This window comes from Mesocricetus auratus, unplaced genomic scaffold (genome assembly GCF_017639785.1).
Source record: "Mesocricetus auratus isolate SY011 unplaced genomic scaffold, BCM_Maur_2.0 Super-Scaffold_6730, whole genome shotgun sequence".
In the NCBI taxonomy this organism is placed as follows: domain Eukaryota; kingdom Metazoa; phylum Chordata; class Mammalia; order Rodentia; family Cricetidae; genus Mesocricetus; species Mesocricetus auratus.
This window is the reverse complement of record NW_024429184.1, coordinates 43,481,362-43,503,509: the sequence shown is the minus strand read 5'-3', so window position 1 is coordinate 43,503,509 and position 22,148 is coordinate 43,481,362.

Below are 22,148 nucleotides of genomic sequence, written 5' to 3'. Positions count from 1 at the left end.
AAATGGAAAGTTAAAAGAATATGAGAAAGTGTTGTAAATTTGCCCAAAGTACATCGTTTAGCAATGTTAATATCTGACAAAACGAATTTTGGAAAAATATAACAACATATTATATTACTATATTAAAGAAGGAGAAATGCAACAATTGACATATAAGGATTCAATGTTTAGTTATGATTGTATAATGTTTGTCATGGAGATGTTAAAATGAATAAATTATGTGTTTTAAAAAGTGAATGAATGAAAACCTAGCCAACAGGGCAAAGGTTAACAACTGAACTGTCATTCATTTATATCTCTTTGAGAGGGAAAAATCAATTTTCTCCAGTGGAATGACAATGCATAGTTAGGACTAGTTCAGCAACAAATAATGGACTCTACAATTTTTTTTTAGTGATTTTACTTAGTTATAAGTTGGTGTTTTGTTTTTTCTTTTTGGATGATGTTGCATGTTTATTTTCTAGGTTTGGGAGGTTTTGTTTTTTATTTTATTTTTTTGGTTTGTTATTTTGAGGAAGAACTTACAGTTGTGGGGAGAGGGAAGCATAGAGGATCTGGAAGGACGTGGAGGAAGACTATGATCAAAATATTTTTATTTTAAAAATTGTTTTAAGCAATAAACATATAATGAAGTGATTCAACTATAACAGCACCAAACAGATCAATGAATTGCCAACTAGGATACGCGTATGTTTTACAGATGGAAGACTGGAGTGGTTAGCTAGTGTTTAAGATCACTTGCTGGTTTCATATAACACCATGGTATTTCTGCACTCTACTGAGCCACTGAGCAAGCAAAATGCCCTCCGGCTTCCTATGACAAGCCACACTAGTAAGATCTGCCTGTAGTCGTCCTGTTCACTGTGTGCAGAATTTAAGCTGAGAAACAGTCAAAGGCACAGTACAGAGGAGTTAGGAACAAAATCCAGGAAGCAGAGGCTGGGAGTGTCAAAGGCCATCCTGCCCTGGGAGGCTCATCAGACTGGAGGTTAAAAAAACGGAAGAGGATTCACTGTCAACCCTCTTTTCGTGTCACTTGTTAGACATCTTCCCTTGTGTTTAGAGAAACTTCAACTCTTTCTCATGGTTAATTGCTCCACCCAAACAAAATAAAATACTTCTCAGAAATAGTATGAGATACATTTATGTGTTTGCTATATGTTTGGAATGCCCTAAAAAGCATTTACAGTCCTTAAAATGATGGGTTCCATTTAGAAACCCTGTTGTACAAATTAATCAGAATCAATTAGAGAATTCTGAATATGTTTAATAAACCTGTTCTTTGGGAAAGCATTTACCTATGCTTAATATTGAAATTTATTTTGTGTCTATCCTACTCCAAGCAAAGTGGGTTTGCACAGTGCAAACTCTCAAGATTAATAAGAAAATGTTAGATATAGAAGAGGCTCCCATGAGAATTTCATTGTCTCATAATGTGAGCAATATGATCAAAGGAGTTATATGTAATGCATTTTTGCAAGATAATGAAGAACTAAATGGAAATAACAAATATTTTTTATTCAACACATCTGGAATTATATACAAACACATCCATGTACCAATGTATTTGATAGTACCCAGAAAATATTTCAAATCCATGTTTGTTACTTTTCATGTTCTTTAAGTGTACTTTTTAAGCATAGAAAAAATTAAAATGTTTACATATAACACAGAGTGAAAAAGAATAAATTCAGTTTAATATGCACCAGTATTTGAAGAAGTCTAATTAGAGTCTTTTTTTCAATCTGAGAAACAGTGAGTCTGTGTTTATGGCTTTGTAACAGTAAAGATATTTCAGTAGGGTGAGGTGGTAGAAGTCCACGATCTCAGCATTTAAGATGCTAAGGCATGAGGAATGTGAGTTGGAGGCCATCCTGGGTTAAATAAGACTCTCTCTTTTTAAATTTAAATTAGAAACAAGCTTGTTTTACATGTCAATCCCAGTTCCCTCTCCCTCCCCTCCTCCCCTGCCCCCCCCACCTCCTATTCCATCTCCCTTTCTACACTACAGGGAGGGTGAGGCCTTCCATGGGGAATCTTCAAAGTCTGTCATATCATTTGGAGTAGCACCTAGACACTTCCCTAGTGTGTCTAGGCTGAGAGAGTATCCATCTATGTGGAGTGGGCTCCCAAAGTCCATTCTTGTACTAGGTAGATACTGATCTACTACCAGAAGCCCCATAGATTGCACAGACCTCCAAACTGACATCCTCGTTCAGATGGTCTGGAACAGTCCTATGCTGGTTTCCTGTGAGCTCCCCCCTTGTTCAGGTCAGCTGTTTCTGTGGGTCTCTTCAGCCTGATATTGACCCCTTTTCTCATAACTCCTCCCTCTATGCAACTGGATTCCAGTTCAGTTCAGTGTTTAGCGGTGGGTGTCTGCTTCTGCTTCCATCAGCTACTGGATGGCATATAAGATGTACTCACTCATATATGAATTTTAGACATAGAGCAAAGGATTACCAGCCTACAATCCACACCACCAGAGAAGCTAGGAAATAAGAGGACCCTAAGAGAGACATACATGATTCCCCGGCGAAGGGGAAAGGGACAAGATATCTTGAGCTAATTGGGAGCATGGGGGGAGGGGAGAGGGAGTTAGGAGAAAGAGAAGGGGAGAAAAGGAGGGGAGAGGAGGACATGAGGAGCAGGAAGATTGAGTCAGGGGAAGAATAGAGGAAAGCAAGAAAAGAGATATCATAATAGAAGGAGTCATTATAGGCTTGAAGAGAAATCTGGCACTAGGGACATGTCCAGAGATCTACAAGGATGACCCCAACTAGCAATCTAAGTAATAGTGGAGAAGCTACCTTAAATGTCCTTCTCCGATAATAAGACTCTATCTTAAGAAATAAAATAGCTAATTGAATCAAAGTAAAATCATAGCAGCAAAATGAAGTGTTTTAATTATCTGAAACAAAAACCAAGTGACATTTTCTATGCATTTGGAGAATCTTAAGAGTCTAAATATGAGTCTTCATAGGAGGCAACAAAATTTTGGATTGTATGGCTCAGATGCTGAAAGAATGGAGAACTAGTATGAGGTGAGTATCTCTCAGAGTACACCACAGGCCAGAAGGAGCTTGAATTGTTGAAGAGGCTGCATCTAAAGGGTAACAGGATTGTTTTGACTGAGTGGAGAGTTAACAGGGGTCCACTTGAATGACTGATTGGATCAATATAGCAAACAATCCATCAACAAGTTATTTCGGCAAAGAATACAGATGCAAAGCCTCTGATTAGAGGGAAGCATTCTTTTAATTAAGCATTAAGACATGAATTCCAGTAAGATTTAGACTCTGTCCCTTAAGCTCTTACACATTAGAGTAGGCAGCTATATGGACTGAGTAATTTAATCAGCCAATAAATATTTAGTTAGGACCTACATTTTTTCTAACAACTATCCAAAACAAAAGACTATCTAAAATTAATTAAAACATCTCACAATCTGCTATAGTTTCAATTGTTCACTGCTAAAATATTTCTTGAAATAGTAATTCCCCTATGCATGTGAATATGACCTTTATTGGAAATAGGTCAGTTGCAAATGTTAAGGTTAAGAAGAGGTTATTGGTGCAGGGCTTCAGCTGATTCAGTGGGGATCCTTGTAAAGAGAGGAGATAAAGGAGAGATGCTCATGTGGTGAGAAACAGGGAGAAACTGTGAGCAGGGGCAAGCACAATTCAAACTGCATCCACAGCCTCAGAATGCCAAGGACTGCCAGTGAGTGCTCAGTCCAGGTGAGAGGCACTGAGCAGATTCTGCCCAGAATTCCCTGAAGGAACTAATCCTATTGACACCCCCTAAACCACTTTAATGATCTTTCCCACTACAAATACCCCTCTCATTTTTCTACATGATATAAATTAAAAATTACTCATTCGTATGGAATCTAAGATTCTTCACTCTCTGTTTCTGCATTGGAACATTGTAGTTCTTTGAATAAGGCTGGATCTTTACATATACTGACCTGTTAATAGCAATGTTCTCACTTCTCTACTTCCTGCATAGTTGCTCATTTTCTAGTTTTGCTTGGCACTGTTTGTGTTCTAAGGATTATTTATAATTTGTTGCATATATACTATCTATCCATTATCTATCCATCACCTATCTATTTTATCTATCTATTTATAATCTATCTATCTATCTATCTATCTATCTATCTATCTATCTATCTATCTCCACAATAACCATTTAATCTGACTCTAAGTTACTCATTTTATATTATGGTTTTAGCCATAAAACATTCTTTTTTCTATTTCTAGAAATAGATATTAAATTGTCTATTGATGGGTTTAAGTGTTGCTTGTATACTCAAAGATTTTAATTAAGAGGTTGGTGAACTAGTATGCGGAACTCTCAGACTAGTTCATCAGTTGTAGATATCATACCAGACTGTCCGACTTAGTGGCGAGGAATCTCATTGGACATTGTATAGAATGAGGGTGCAAGCCTTGAGGTTTAGAGGGTAAATTGTTTCTGAATTAATGTGGATTCATAATAAATGGGCTTACATTCTGGCCTAGATGGAATAAGGGCTATTAAATTTGGGATGATGATCCATGCAAAGGTGTTACTCATCTATAGAGCAAAATGATGAGCAATGTTACCTACAAAGTGTGTCACGCAGTTTCTATGATTGGGTAATTTGCTGAAAATTATTTCAGATCATCCTCACAGGCAGAGGAGCAAGAAGAATCTTTTGCAATTTCACTGTCTGGCATTTTTCTGTTTGACTAGGTTTATATCTGGGTTGGGGAAACCCTTGCCAGAACCCCGTACAACAGCTGTGAGAATCATGTTCAGTGCCAATTAATGAAGTCACTGACTCTGACCCAACTCACTCGGATTAGATTTCCTTGGAGGCTTGCATGCTTGAGCCTTGTAAAAGCACAATGGTCCCTGTCCAGTCTCCACCCCCTTAATCGTTCATCACTACGTCTATATGGGAATGTTTCAAAGATGCTGGATAGAGGGTAAATCATGATGCTGCCAAAGGCTCTCTGCCAGTGATAGCGCAACAGGTCCACTGTTCTGTGGGCAGCTTGAATTTTTACCTTTATGTCCAGCTCTGCAAATTTCCCTGAGTTTCGCAAAGATCATGTTTGTGAGTGCTCTTTCCTTTTGGAATTCTTGAGACAGTGCATCCTAGCCTCCATTTACACTTATGAAGACGTTTGCAGTCAGTTCTGTGATCTCCATATCATGTACAGGATCCAGCACAACACTGTATTGCTGCCATCGCAGTTCCAAAGCACAGGGGCTGGCAAAAGGTCAAACATGTAGAAGTGAGATCCCAAATTGCTATTCTTCATTTTTATTGATCTTTGCTTTATTTTCATAGTTTGTAGACCCAGAAGATTTATCCATCTACTTCCTTCCTCCCCTAATTTTTGGTTGTTGTGGAGATAGAATTCAGGGTTCTGCACATCCTAGTCTAGCACTATCACTGAGCAAAACCCCTAATCCTAATATATAATAGATATAGTAATATCTACTACATATGCACATACAATTTATTTTGTGAGAACATCAAGGCCATTTCTGAGATCCAAGGAGGAACCATACTCCCAGATCAAGGGAAAATACATGATGCCAAACTTTACCACTTCCTTAGGAGTTTGTTTGAGTTAAAACAGAAGTAGAACTACATTTATTTCCAATATAATGAAATAAGATAAACTGATTGCTTTTATATTTAAAGATCCATGAAAATGAAGTGGTATGATTTGTATTATGAAACTGACTAAAATGGGGTTGAGATAGCACTTAAAGTCTCTTGAATGTTATTTACCTTTTTATTCATTGTTGTGTGCGTGCACACAAATGCTTGCTTATGTGAATATGTGTGCATGTGTATCACATAGTGAATGTGGGATCCAGAAGACATTCCCCAATTGGTCTTCACCCTCTATCTTGTTTGAGACAGGGTCTCTTATTTTTCCACTCGGTATGCCAGGCTAGCTGGCCTGGGACCATCTAGAGACTCTGATGTCTGCCTTCCACATCCCCAGAGCAGCTCTGGGATCATAGGCGTGCTACTGTGTCTTACTTTGGTCTGGTTCTGGGGATCCAAACTCAAGTCATCAGTCTTACACTGCAAGTGCTTTACCCATTGAGCCATTTCTGAGTCTGATATCTTTAGTAATATTGCTGAATTTGTTGTAACAGCTTACAGTAAACACAGGAGGCCAATCACTCAAAATTCACCTTCACATCTCAACTTACTCGAATTCTCTCCATTTTGCCCTCAGTGTTTTCCTTTCACTTGATATAAGCTTTATTAGAATAGAGACTTTTTTCTTGTCTTATTCAGTATAGTATCTTATTGCCTGACTCAGAGTAGGTGTTCAACATATGGTTATTATTAGGGTAATACTTATATTGTTCCTTCTCTATCTCATCTATCTATCTATCTATCTATCTATCTATCTATCTATCTATCTATCTATCATCTATTTACATAGCTACCTATATTTGTCCTAGGAAATCATATTCCTCCTGAGGAAAATTTAATCTTTGATAGAGATTCTTGCTGAATTTCCCACCTGGTTCTGCAGCCACCTTGCCCTAAATAAGCACACCAAGACTTTTATTAATTATAAAATTGTTGGCTGATGACTAGGACTTCTTACAGGCTAGCTCTGTTTTAGTTGTTAACTCATTTCTATTAATCTATGTGTTTCCATGTGGTCTTGGCTTACCGGAGAATGGCCAGACCTTCTACTCCCTTATAGACTTCATGTACATCAGTACACCTTTCATACAGTAGGATGATGGCTCACCTCTTTCGTAAATATGATTGGATTGAGAAGTTCCTAGAAGACTAGTAGGGCAATATAGGGCTGTACAGATGGCTCAGAAGCTAGGAATACATATTGCTTTTCCAGAAGACCTGCCTGAGTTTCCCACGACCCCTATTCAAGCAGCTCAAACCACTTTCAACTCCAGCTCTGCAGGGTCTATTGCTGCCTAAGAGGGCACCTGCACTCATGTGCACATATACAGAGGTAACAGAATATTTTAGCCTTTTTAAAAAGTCTTAATTTCTATATTAAAAATTAAGGATTTTGTTTATTTTTATCTTTTTGTCTTGTTTCTTCAAGGTTTATTTCCTTTTTGCTTATGTGTATGTGTGTACATGTGGACATCTGCATGTTCATATGCACACATGCAAGCAGACATCAGGGATGTCCGAAGAGGATTAATATCCCCTGGATTAGGAGTGTCAGGTGGTTGTGAACCACTTGATGTGGGTGCTGGGATCCATCTTCAAGAACAAGTACTCTTAACCACTGAGACATTTCTCTAGCTTCTTGCCTTAGTTTTATAATAGAATAACTTTATGTTTTAAAATTACTTTGAGAATTGAGGACAAATCTGCACATTATCTATGCTTTGCCAGTACTTATTATTTTCTTTATTTAATTTTGATTTCCACTTTAATCTTTTCCATTTGTGTTTGCTTTTTCAAAGGCAAGTGTTCTCTTTTGTTTATGCCAGTCATCGTAACTATATTGTTTTAAAAGGAGATGGTGTATTTTTTGTGAAGCAGAAAACTTTTCCGTTCATTTTTTGACTTAAAAGTATCCCTCGAACATGTGTAGAAGAAGATGCTACAGATATTTGTTTTTCAAGTGGAGTACAATAATCTAGGTGTAAGTCACGTGGGGTAAGTGCTCTGAGAGAACAGTACATTTATACAGAAGACTACAAAGACTCACACAGTAAGAAGTAGCTGATCTCTGTAAGTACTTCCAAAATAACAGCACAGTAGAAATCACAGCATAGCTATAACAAAAACATAAATGCTGCTTACTTCAATATTATACTATTAATGTCTAATTAAATATTAGGGAGTATTATTAATGAATTTCAGGCATACAACCAAGTCACTAACTTTAATATTGCTTCTAGATTTACAAAACATTATTTCACTAATTGTTACTTAGAAAAGCTACATTATATACACTAGTGATTAAAATATGTAACAATTGGGTTATTATTTTTGTTTTAAAGAAGAATAGAGGGATTTCCCTTTAAATTTAGCTGGGGGACCTGCATGGGACCAAACTAGGCTCTCTGAATGTGGGTAACAGTTACATGGCTTGATCTGTTGGGATGACCCTGGCAGCCAGGACCTAACCCAGCTGCATGAACTGGCTTTTTGGAGCCCATTCCCTATGGTGGGATACCTTGCTCAGTCTTGGTATGGGGGGGAAGGGGCTTGGTCCTGCCTCAACTTGGTATGCCAGACTTTGTTGACTTCTCTGAGGAGTGCATGGGGGGGTGTGGGGAGGGGGAAGATGGGGGTGGGAGGAGAGGAGGGAGGGATTGGTATGTACAATAAAAATTTTTAAAATAAAAAATGAATTTAGAATATAATAAACATTAAGAATATATCAAATTCTCAGATAGGTTTAATGCCTGAATGAGGTCAATAAAACAGTAAATAATACTAAAATATTTTTAATGGATTTCTCCCTAACATGAAAAAGCAGTCAGCTTGAAGATTGCTTTTGTTTAAATGCTTATTGCTACAGAATGGAAAAACCAATTGTATATAGAAATTCCAGTTGTATCACACTATCTAAGAGTGTTTTCTTCTCAACTGTTCTTTTAATTTGGGTCTTATTATGGAGCCTAGGCAACCCTTGAACTCATAGTAATCCCTTTGTTTCCATCTCCCAAGTCCTGAGATTATGCAGCAGGCATAATTAACTCAATTTCACAGATAACATAGGATGTGGTTGAGTGAAACTGTTTTATCCAAGTCAAATAGTAGCTACTCAACCAGGATGCAAGTAGTCTCCATTGTCATTATTTCAGTGGCAAAATCTTCACACACACACACAAAGGCAAACTATATATATATAGCAAAATGTACCCCTTCTGCTGTACTTCTTGATAAGCCCTAACAATCTCATACAGCTGTGCAACTCCTCACTTAATAATGATAGAGAATAGTATCTGACCTCGAAATCGATCTTTTGCTGTCAATCCCTCCTTGCTGCTGACCTATTTTTTTTTGTCTCTGTTACTTTTCTTCATCTGAAGTGTAAACTAAGGGATCATCCAATGCATTATATTTATGTCTGCTTTTGTATTTACTTCACATTAGCATGTTTAATTCTCATCCTCATTACTACACCAGTCATTTATTTTCTTATACTGCTTAGTAGTATTCTATATTGTGTGCATACCACAGTGTGGTTTTCCATGCTCCACTGACCAACACTTCATTTGTTTATTAACTTCTGACCTCATTTCACAACAATTGACAGATGCTTTTATTTTTTTTTCTTGAAAGAAATATTGAGTCATATGTTATGCACATGTTTGCTACTATGGAAGATATCAAAGTATTTTGTTTATGTATTATTTTGCACCCCTGTCAAAGGATTGCACAAAAAGTTCTAGTTAAGTCAAATCTTCACCAGTGGTTGGCTTCATCAGTTCTTTTCATTTCACATGAATTGATAGACAGCTGAATCTCACTGCAGTTTGCCATTTCCCAGAGACTAAGGATGAACACATTTTTTTTTGGTTTTTACGAGACAGGGTTTCTCTGTATTGTTTTGGAGGCTGTCGGTCCAGCCTGGCCTCGAACTCACAGAGATCCACCTACCTCTGCCTCCCGAGTGCTGGGATTAAAGGCGTGCGCCACAACCGCCTGGCAGGATGAACACATTTTAACATCCTCACTAAGAATGTCTCAAAAACTCTGTAATAAGGCACAAAGGTAATTTGAAAACTGTATAAAAGATTGACATGGACACTGCCCAAAGATATTTGAAAATTGACTCTTAATGTGTTGCAAATATCCTGAATCCTCTAAGTTTTGTCAGCTTCCTGCTCCCATTAAGTTTCCTGAGCTCCTCAGTGTGCAGAGTACCCACTCCCTCCAGGAGGGAATGTTTTCATTTTGAGGAAATACCTACACATCAGTCAGTGTGGGATCTTGTTAAACGCGCTGTGTGTACTAACTGAGAGGATTGTTTTCTTTTCTGATGAATTATCTTTACATTGAAACAACTATTCTTTATAAGAATGTATTTTTCCTGAAAGTAATGAATTATTAGATTTGCTATTATTTTCTTCAGGAATTTTGTGTGGGAGAGGCTTTGCTTTTCTGTACACTTGAGGAGCATGGTCTCATTTGCTTTCTCCAGGGTAAGGATTTGTACTTCTAAAAACTTTGTGTGGAACTGGTGTTAATGCTGTTACTTTAAATACATAAAGCATTTCTTTATGGTTCATCGTTCTTTTGTGGCAAAGTATTGGACTAAATTTAACTTCGATGGTCAGTGTAGAATTCTTTAGCTTTTCCCCCTTATGTGACATTAGGTTATTTGAACTCAAAGAGTTTGTTCCTTTTTTCAAGGCATAAAATTTGTGACCACAGAGTTGTTTGTAATATTCCTTTATCTTTATTAATGCATATAGGAGCTGCATAAATAGTGATTCTTATTTCCTGAATTGTTTACTTCCATTTTATCTTATGTGGTAGCAAGTTATTTATGATTTCTTGGTCTTTGTCTTCCTACAGACCTAGAAAACAAATCATATCTTGGTTAATTCAATTCCTCAATTGTTCCTCCCATTTTCCAGGAAACTAACAATTCTTTCTCAAATAATTACATATAGCAAAGAAATTCAAAAATTGTATGTCTTCCCCAAAAGGATATTGGGAAGATCAACTATTTTATAGACTTGAGATTTAACCTTTCTCTGAAACCATTTTAGATTCTTTTTAGTCATTTCCTCTATTGCTTAATTAAAGTTTAAACTGATAAAAACAAAATGACCATATATATATATAAAACACTGACAATACTCAGTCTGGAATTTCGGAGATATTAGTCAAGCTTTTAATACTAATTTTACAGATGTGCCAAACAATAGATTTTTAGGGGATGTGGCACTGAAAAGCAAAGATTGTGTGTGTGTGTGTGTGTGTGTGTGTGTGTATAGAATTTTGTGATGAACTCATTTTATTTTTGCTGACAACAACATCATCTTGGCATATTAGGATTTCATGGAGAATGATACTGATATATACTATAGTATAGCAACAGCAAATTCATATTTTCACAGTCAAACATTTCTTTAAGGATTCATTCAGCTATCAGCTATCATTGTCTCTGTGAAGACATTTCCCTAATAACACAGCTTTAGGATGGTCCAGTAAGGAGAAGAGTAGTGGATCCAGGTTTTGATATGAGCCTTTGTGCAAACTAACTGATAGGCAGGGATTGGTTATTTCTTGTTCACAGAGAGCAGTCACTTGTCAGTGGCTACTTATGGCACTACCTAGGCAGAACGGAGAGCAATTCTCTCATACTTTATGGTACCTTCTGTACTGCCTAAGTACTATTTGATGGGGTAGAAACATAGTTTGGGCAAGTAGGTTTCACCCTGTGCATGATGTCTTATTTTTACTACCTGTGCTGAAACCTCAAGGGGCGAGAAGTGTGGAGCAGGTATCAATTTATGATTACATATGAAATGGATTATTAATCCTCACCTCATTTTCATGGTCACAAGGTAAAAAATGGACTGCTAAGTACAAAGACATCCGGAGACCATGGAATTTAGAGAAAGAAGTTCCTTATACATTTAGGATGGTACCATCAGAGAATCCCAGTTTTTTCTTCTTCATTAAACTAGCATAGGAAAAGCAAGGCAAGCTTAAATGATGCTGAAAAGACTGCTTAAGTCATTGGATACATTGTCAGTGGCTGTCAGGAAGAAGGTCATAGAATACCACAACTCAGTGGCTTTTTATCTTGGCTCAGTGATAAATGCCAGGTTCAGTTCACTCAGTCAGCTTGCTTCCCTAATGACGTGCTGGGGCATTAAAAATGGATTTCTTCTTTGTCAACAGTCCATCATATATAGCTAATATGGATGGCAGTTTTCCACTCTAATTCGTTTTTAGAATTTTTTAAACAGTAAGTTGAACTTGGTGTGTAATGTGGCTTAGGACTACAGATACTCAACCTTGGAAATTTTTTTTTGTGGGTATAATTGAAGTCAGAGTGTTTGTCATTTACTGTGTAAACTGGTTAGTAAGTACTCCTTCTAAAATTAATTTTTTCAAATTGTAAAATTCTTCCTTATTGAAGATTGTAAGAATTAAACAGAATATAATTAATACAGGTATAACATGTGATTGATTTCTAGAAATGTCTGTTTAACTCTAGAGCCATTTTTTTTAGCATGAATAATACAAAACCTGAGACAGATATTGGGGTTCAAGCTGAAGATAAGAAAAGCAAAGTGGCCAGCCATTTGGGAGTTCTCACCTCTGGCAATGCTCAGACGGAAGGGGTGATCCACTGAATCTCAGATTGTATCCCCAGACTGCACTCCTCCTCACCAAATCTCAGACTGCTCCTGAGACTGCACCAAGCTCCTTAAATTCTCTCTAATGCTGGGATTAAAGGCATGAGCTCTGTTTCCATTTTAAACTGATTTATTCTCATGTAGCCCAGGTGGCCTTGAACTCACAGAAAGTCATCTGCATCTGTCTCCTGAGTTCTGGGATTAAAGGTGTGTGCCAACACTGCCCAGCTTCTATGACTGTAGCTAGCTTTGCATTCTGATCGCCAGGAAAGTTTTATTACATCATAAACAATATATCATCTCAGTTTTTTTTCTGAGACAGGTCATATGGATTCCTGATTTTTTCCCCTAACATTTCTAATGATGAAAGTACAGATGTATGTGACTGTCTATTTCAGTAATACCTTTAAAATGAGTCTATGAAACTCACTGAAAGTTTCCTAGTTCTAGTAAGTCTGGTACAAAATAACTAACGGTAGATTGTGGGACAACAGGAACACTGAACCAATGTCAGTAGGGCATCAATTCAATGACTTTGGAAATACTATAGAATTGCTTTAGGAAAATGTAAAGATAGATTAAGCGCCTCCTACCTGCAATCCCATTATTTGGGAGGCTGAACTAGGAGGACTGTGATGAGTTTAAGGGCAGCCTGGGTTACCTAGTGAAATCTAGGCTTACCTGAGTTATCTAGTGAGTTCTAGACCAGTCTGGGCTACAGAGTAAAACCTGGTTCAGCCCCACCCCCAAAGCAAGTGTTGAATACATGAAAAGGCATATCCTTAAGCCTGATGACTCTGATCCAAAGTAAACTTTCTATCTTTAGTATTTGTTTTTATTATTGTACTTATGTATATGACTCTATGTATGTGAGTATGTGCAGATGAGCACAGGTGCATTCTCAAGCTAAAATTATACACAGCTATAAGCTGATGGTCCAATGCAAGCATTGGAGCCAAGCTCAGGTCCTCTGAAGAAGCAATAAGTGCTGACTCATCTCTTCAACTCCCAAAGGAATATTTTCATATGTGATGGTTATTCTTGGCTGTCAAGTAGACTACTTCTCGAATTAACTAAAACCCAAAAAGTGGGGGCACACCTGTGAGTATTTCTGCCTAATTTGATGTTGGAAAATCTACTTATAATCCAGATCTTTGAGGTAGGAAGACATATCTTTAATCCTGTGGAGTGAGGGATATTAAGGTTGGAAAGGATAAATGGAAGTCTTTAGAGTTGCCTCTGCCAAAGAAAATAGTGAACCAAAATCAGTATTGCATCCCTGGAGGAGTTGCAGAAATTAGTGCCACCATCAAGGACTTGAAAGATTCAGGGGTGGTGGTTCCAGTCACATCTCCCTTTAACTCTCCTATCTGGCCATTGCAGAAGTCAGACAGATCATGGAGAATGACAACTGACTATAGAAAACTCAACCAGGTAGTGACATATGAAAATATTCAATTTCAGTTGCCATACCAGATGTGGTGTCATTGCCTGACCAAATTAACATGTCTCCTTGTAATGATATGCAACCATTGATCTAGCAAATGCCCTTTTCTCATAAGGACCACCAGAAGCAGTTTGCTTTCAGTTGGCAAGGCCAGGAGTGTACCTTTACATTTTTACCTCAAGGATATATATATATATATATATTAGCTTTCATAACAGAAGGGATCTTGATTGTCTGTCTCTTCCACAAAGTCACATTCATGCACTATATTGATGACATCATGCTATTTGAACCAAGGAGAAACCACTTTAATCTCATTGGTAGCACATATATGCATCAAAGGATACAAAATTCAAGGGTCTTCTACCTTGGAGAAATTCTTAGGAGTCCAGTGGGTGGGGCATGCAGAGATAATCCTTCTATGATGAAGGATAAGTTATTGTACTGGTCCCTCCCGTCACCAAGAAGGAAACACAAGGTATAGTGGGGTTACTTGGATTCTGGAGACAGCATATTCCTCACTCGGGTGTGTTACTCCAGCCCATACACAAAGTGAATTAAAAAACTGTTATCTTTGTATCTGGGCTGGAACAAGAGAAGGCTCTTCAATAGGTACAGGCTTCTCTGCAGCCATATTGACATTTGATCCAGTAGATTTGATGTTGCTTGAGGTTTCAATGGCTGATAGGAATCCTGTTTGGAGCCTTTGTCCAGGCCTTTGGGATTTTGGCTCTACCTTAATATATAGACAATTATTCTCCCTTTGAAAGAGAGCTCTTGGCTTGCTATTGGGCCTTAGTGGAGACTGAACATTTGACAATGGACCACCAAATAACCATACAACATAACCTGACCTGCCTGTCATAAACTGGGGTGTTGTTTGGCCCACCAAGTCATAAAGTATGATGTACAGAGCAGTGCTCTATTATCAAATGGAAGTGAAATATACGTGATGGGACTGGAAGGCACAAGCAAGTTATATGAAGAAGTTGCCCAGATGCCTATGGTTTCTGCTATACTCCCATTACAATGTCATCTGATGCAAAGTATGCAGCTCATGGGGTGGGCCCTATCAGTTCACCGAGGAAGAGAAGACTTGGCTCTGGTTTACTGAAGGTATTCAGGTGTCACCCGGAAGTGGATAGCCACAACATTACAATCCCTTTTTGGGATAACCCTGAAAGACAGTAATGAAGGGAAATCTTTACAGTGGGCAGGATTTCGGGCAGTACCATGGTCATACAGTATGTTTGGAAGGAGAAATGATCAGATGCATGCTTGTTCACTGATTCATGGGCTGTAGCCGTGGATTGGCTGTATAATCAGCAACTTGGAAAGAACATGAATGGAAAATTGGTGAGAAAGACATCTGGGGAAGAAGTATGTGGATAGATGTCTCCATGTGGGCAAAGGCTGTGAAGACATCTCTGTCCCATGTAAATGCTCATCCAATGGTGAATTCAACTGAGGAGGTGTTCAATAATCACATAGAAGGATGGCCTGTTCTGTAGATAGTCAGCCTCTTTCCCCAGCCATTCATGTTGTTAGTTAGTGGGCCCACGAACAAAGTGGCCATGGTAACAAAGATGGGGATTATGCATGGGCCTAATAACATGGACTTCCACTCATCAAGGCTTACCTGGCGATTGCTGCTGCTGAGTGCCAGATCTGACAAGAGCAAAGGCAAACACTGAGCCCCAGACATGACACCATTCCCCAGGGTAGCCAGCCAGCAACCTAGTGGCAGCTTGACTACATTGGACCACTTCATCCATGGAAAGTGCTTTGTCCTTACTGTAGTAGATGCTTATTCTGGTTATGGATTTCTGTTTCTTGAACGTAATGCTTCTGCCAAAACCACCATTGGTGGACTTAAAGTGTTCCACACAGTAACTCATTTCAGAGTCAGAAAGTGTGACAGTGTACCCACAATCATGGAATCCACTGGTCCTACAATGTTTGACACTATCATGAAACACCTGATTTGATAGAAAGATGGAATGGCATTTTGAAGACACAGTTACAGCACCAGTTAGGTGGCAGCAACCTAGAGTGCTGGGGAAGATTTCTCCAGAAGGCAGTATTTGCTTTGAATCAGTATGGGGTATGATTTCTCCCATTGTCAGGATCCACTAATTAAACTCACAATCACCCCAAGTGGTCCTCTAGGACCTAGAAGTTTTGGTTCCAGAGTGGCGAGCACTCCTGCCAGGAGTCACAACAAACATTCCATTTGACTAGAAACTAAAACTTTTCTTTGGCCATTTTGGGCTTCTGATGCCCTAAACCAATAGGCTATGTAAGGAATAACAGTGTTAGAAGGGTGATTGATCCAGATTACCATGGAGAAATTGGATCGCTTCCCCACAATAGAGGTAAGAAAGTTCATGTCTGGAGTGCAGGAGATGTTTTAGGGCACCGTTTGGTGCCACCATGTCCTGTAATAAGAGTCAACAGGAAACTGCAACAGCCTGATCCATGTTAGATGAAAAGAACCACAGACATATCAGAAATGAAGGCATGGGCCAGTCCTCCAGGAAAGAGCCAAGATGAGCTGAAGTGCTTGCCTTTACACTTGTGGAGGAATAGTAGTAGAGGAAGGCAGCTCTAGATGACATCTAAGGCCATGTGACCAGATGCAGAAATGAGGATCACATATGAACTGAGTGCTTTTGTCCAGTTTTCTTAAAAATGCATTTTACAGATACTTGTGTTTTCATCCCTCAATTTCTTCATCATGAGATATGATATCAATTAAGAGAATATGGTTATAATATTTAAGTTTGAGATATGGTTAAATGCATAATATGTTTGTTATTGTATGTAGGGTAGTTATGTTTAGGCATTATTATGACCTGGTTATTGTTTTCATTTTGAAATTAGTCACAACATAAGGAGATATGATTGTGTGTCAAGTTGACAAAGGGTATATTTGTGATGGTTGTTTTTGGTTTTCAGCTTGACTGCCTCTGGAGTTAAAGAAAATCCAAAAATAGAGGACACACCTGTGAGGGATTTCTGATTAATTTGAAGTTGAAAGTTGTAAGTTATAGGAACCCTTGCCAACCCACACATGACTTTAACAGCATTATTTGTGAGAGAGGAAAAAAATGTACCTATATAAATAACACATTTACCTAATAATAGAATTAGTAAACACAATGGGTAGGTGAAAATGAATCAATCTTTCTAAATCAACATAAAAGGATCTCATAAGCATAATATTGGGGCAAAGGGTAAGTTAGAAGACTATATAGTATATAATATCAAGAATTTTCTTTCTTTCTTTCTTTTTTTTTTTGGTTTTTTGAGACAGGGTTTCTCTGAATTGTTTTGGAGGCTGTCCTGGAACTCACTTTGTAGACCAGGCTGGCCTTGAACTCACAGAGACCTTTCTGCCTCTGCCTCCCGGGTGCTGGGATTAAAGGTGTGTGCCACCAACGCTGGCTCAAGAATTTTCAAGAATTATTTCTTCCAGAAACTGCTAGGAAACAAGCATCATTTTATCATTTACCATCTATTTATCCATCATCTATCATTTATTTCTGTTTCTTTATGATAACAAATGAAAACAAGAGAATGATTAATGTAAGATTTATAATGGTTAATTTTAGTACAGAAGGAGGGTAATGCTATTGGTGAGGGTCGCAAACATAAATATATTTTAAAAATGTATTTACTATTAATGTGACTGTAGTGTGTGTGTGCACCTGCACGTGTGTGTGTGTGTGTGTGTGTGTGTGTGTGTTTTGGGTGTGGAATCGACATGACTTCTTGTTCTCTGCATTTTGATTGATTGTCATTTTTTACACTGGTTCTATCTGTTGCAAACAGAAGGTTCTCTTGTGAGAGGCAAGCTCTACACCTATTTGTAGGAATTAAGATAAATATTTAAAATGTAGCTAAGAATTACGTTGGTTTGTAGTAAAGTGGTAGTTGTAGATTATCCACCAGATTTATGACCTCATTGGCCCTAGGTAGTTGGTTAGTTTTCCTTTTGTTAAGTGGGTCTTAAATCTAATTAGAGAGCTGTTGGTTACCACCAAGGGATGTGTGCCATTATTGCATCCTTAGGGTTGTTTGTGCTATGCTAGCTATTGCTGTGGTCAGTTGTCGCCCTCCTTTGAAGCTTACTACATGGCACTTTCTGGTACCATGAAAGTCAGTGCTCAGGGAGGAAGTCTTCAGGTCAGATCCAGCTCAGGTCCCTGCGGGTCCAGTGTCTGAAGTGCATGTTGTCTTTAGCAATGGGTACTTACCTGTCACCTCTGGAGGGCAATCATGGACAACAGCAATAGCTTGTAATATTTGTCAAGCATCTTTATTACTAATTTTAAAATACTGATTATCCATGTTCTACTTCTCTAGTATGAGTGTATTTTGTCACAATCTTTCATGAGTGCAATTTGGCAATATTTTTTCAAAATTTTAAAATATTTGTTTAGACCTGTGACTCTCATAATTCTGTTTAATGGAATTTTTACCGAAGAAATAGTTAGAATCTGTATAGATTATATACAAATAATACAGAATGATTACACTGAGAATAAACAAATTTTCACAAACAATGCATTAAATAGTAAAGTTCTACTTGTCTACTGCTATGTGTGGTTCACATTGATTTTCTACATGACAGGACCTAGAATCACCTTAGATGTAAGTCTGTTGACATGCCTCTCATAAATTATCTAAATTGCATTATTTCCTGGGCATGTCTGTCAGGGATTACCTAGACTAGGTTCTCCTTTGGGCATATTTGTGAAATATCTAGATAAGGCTCATTCAAGGAGGAAGATCCATCCTGAATACACTCCATGGGCTGGGGTCCCAGGACTCCACAAAAAGGAGATAATCCCAGTATGAGCATTCATCACTGTCTTCTTCCTGACCTGGGACACAGAGTGACCTGTTGCTTCAAGCTTCTTTTATCTTAATTTCCCCATCATGATGAATTGTACCTTGACATTGTGAGCCTAAATGAACTCCTTCTCAAGTTGCTTTGGTCAAAGCAGTTTATTGTAGCAACCAGAAAAGTAGTTTATAAACTATGTAACAAACTGCTTCCAAAATTAGTGGCTTCAAATAAAATAAGTTATCATGTCTCATGAGGTTTGTGTGTGTGTGTGTGTGTGTGTGTGTGTGTGTGTGTGTGTGTGTGTGTGTGTGAAGAGTACACTATTAGCCCAACACTTTGTGTGTCCTCTGCTAGGTGAGCATACAAGCTGAGATCTAGATGGGATGGATATCAGAAGATGGAACATTTACTGGTTCTGTTTTCTGCATGATTCTTCCATGTGGCTAGTTTGTATTTCTTCACAGTATGGTGGGCTCAGTTTTACTGGACTTTTGATGTAGCAGTTCAAGAGTTCAACAGTGAGCACTAGAAGAGAAGGAATGGAAGCTGATAGTATCCTGCAACCTCCCTGGAACATGATAAAGTATATTTTACTTCATCCATACTTTCTTGGTAAAAGCTGTGGCTGAACTTAACAGCACGGGAAGGGGAAATCTAACTTTTGATGGAAGAAGTGCCAAAAATTTTGAGGCGATCTTTAAGTTGTGGCATTTACGATGGAATAGTAGCCATTAAAATGTAGTATACCACTAATTATTAGAAGTGAAGGAGGGCAACCAAGATGAATGATACGGTTTGGGTTCTGAATATAATAATCATGTCTGATTTTTAAAAATAATTCTTAAAGCAGGAAACAAGTCTTCATATAATAGTGGAGTTTGTGAACCAAAATAAAAATCTTCCATTGAGAGTTCTTTGATGATTGACAGGTATTTATGTGTATTGTTTTGAAAAGTTTCCATAAGCTGTTGCCAGTTTTATAGATATATTTTTATGAGCACCAGAATAAATTGAGCTTCATGTAGTTTCAAAGTAAAAGAGACGTTAGTGACAGAAATCAGTTGAAGGCAGAAGGAAATGAAGTCTTGGAGAAATCTATAGCCTAAGGAATTGGATGTAATGAGAAAATTTAGCAAAGAAAAAAAATAGAGAAAACAAGCAAGAAACAAAGAGGTGGAATTTAAACAGTATTCTAAGAAAAAAAGAGTGGCTATTGTGGTGGTTTAATGAGAATAACCACCATAAGACATGCTTGAATGCCTGGTCCCCATTTGGCCCCTTTGGTAGAAGGGTTTGGTAAGGATTAGGAGATGTGGCATTGTTGGAGGAGGTATGTCACTGGGGATCAGCTTTGAGTTTTCAAAAGCTCACACCATTTCAACTAGCTCTCCCCACTCTCTCCGCCCATGCCTCCTCTCTGCCTCTAACTTGTTGATAAGAAGTAAGTCCTCAGATATTATTCTTATGCCATGCCTTCCCTGTTGCTGCCTTTCTCCCTTCAGTGTTGGCCATGGAATCATGTTCTAATGAGATGCTTTCTCTCATAATTTGAATTGGACACAGTGTCTCTTTACAGTAGTAAAAAAGTATTTAAAGGGTTGTGGAATAATCTTTTGTACACTGTGAAGATGTGTCACTTTGAATGGCTTAATAAAAAGCTGAATGGCCAATAGCTAGGCAGGATTTCCACGCACAGAGGACACTGGGAAGAAGAGAGGAAGAGACTTGGGGAGCTGTTAGCCAGATGGGAAAGAAGCAACATGGACTGAAACAAAAACTAGATTGATAAAAAAATGGGTTAATTTAAGCTGTGATAGTTAGTCAATAGCCTAAGCTATCAGCCGAGTGCTCATAATTTACAAGAAGTCTCCATGTTGTGATTTGATAGCTGGCAGGGGGAACAAAAATCTGCCTACACTAGAGCAACTAAGGTAGCCATTTATAAGAAAATTAATTAAATTCACTATTCCATCCTTACAATCCCAGTGGCTGGAATTTCAGCAAACTAGTAAAGCCTTTCCATAGATATATGTTGCAGTAAAATTTAAAGGCTATAAGCAGTGATAAATAGAGTTAAAGAGATGGCTTGGTGATTAAATGTTCATATTGCTCTTTCAGTGGATAAGAGTTCAATTCCCTGCACCCATGTCAGTTGGCTCACACCTAACCCTAACTCCAGCTCCAGGGGTATCTGATAGCTCTGGCCTCTGAGGACAAACACACACACACACACACACACACACTTAAAATAAACTAATAATTAAAATTATAAAATATATGGAGTCATGACTGAAGTAATAGCCAATCTTGTTATGGAGGATCAACTTATTGGATGCTATGTAATTGTAATACTTTAAAGACTAAAAACAAAAAATCCATTCATATAACAAACCTGACTGAAAAAGTAAAATGTTAAATGCAAAACTACTAGTATTAGTATTTTGTGAAATACAAATAAAAATTAGTAATCATCTTAAAGTTGAAAATGCATAAAGGACTGTGTTTTCTTTTGTATTTCTTACTAGTTTTGTTTAGCATTGTAGATTTCATAGTATTCTATAGGGAGGGATTAGTCAAGTACTCAACATATACCAACAAGGCTTAACTCTAAAATTTAAAGATATTTATGTTTGAGTTTTATAATCAACTTAGTTATAATTTTGAAGCTATTTTACTGTGTTGAGAGAGCATGACACAGTTGCACTCATCTAAATGATGAGATTCAAACTCTATCAAAGCACTGTCATGTTTCAGCTATCATGATTTTCCAACTACAGTGCTAACACTACTAAAAAAGACTCCCTGTCATTTTTAAGGACATATGGTTCAGTTTAATATCTTGTAACCACAAAACCAACTACTGCCCTTCCTTCACACGGAGTGAGAATGAACAACTGTTTATATACTTTGCCCTTAACATGTGGCAAGAAAATCAGGCCTGCTAAAACTCACATTTAATCCTCTTGCTTTTACCTCCTAAGTGGTGGATTACAGGCCTCCTCTACCATGCCTGATTTAATCTGAATTTAGAGTTTTCCAATATTTTTGTAATGTTTTTATTTAAATTAGAAACATGAATGCTTCACATGTCAATCCCAGCTCCCTCTCCCACCCCTCCTCCCTTGTCTCTCTACCAGCCCCCCAGCCCCCCCACCCAATTCGCACATCATTCCCCAGGGATGGTGAGGCCCTCCTTGGAGGGATCTCTAAAGTCTGTCATTTCATCCTGGGCAGGACCTAGGCCTTTCCCTATGTGTCCAGGCTGAGAGAGCATCCCTCTATTTGGAATAGGTTCCCAAAGATCATTCATAAACCATGGTAAACACTGATCTACTACCCAAGGCCCCATTGATTTCTGTGGCCTCCTTACTGAGACTACATTCATGGAGTCTGGATCAGTCCCCTGTTGGCCTCTCAGGCATCAGTTTGGGATTCAAGAGCTCCCCCTTATTCGGTCAGCTGTCTTTGTGGGCTTCACCATCATGGTCTTAACCCCTT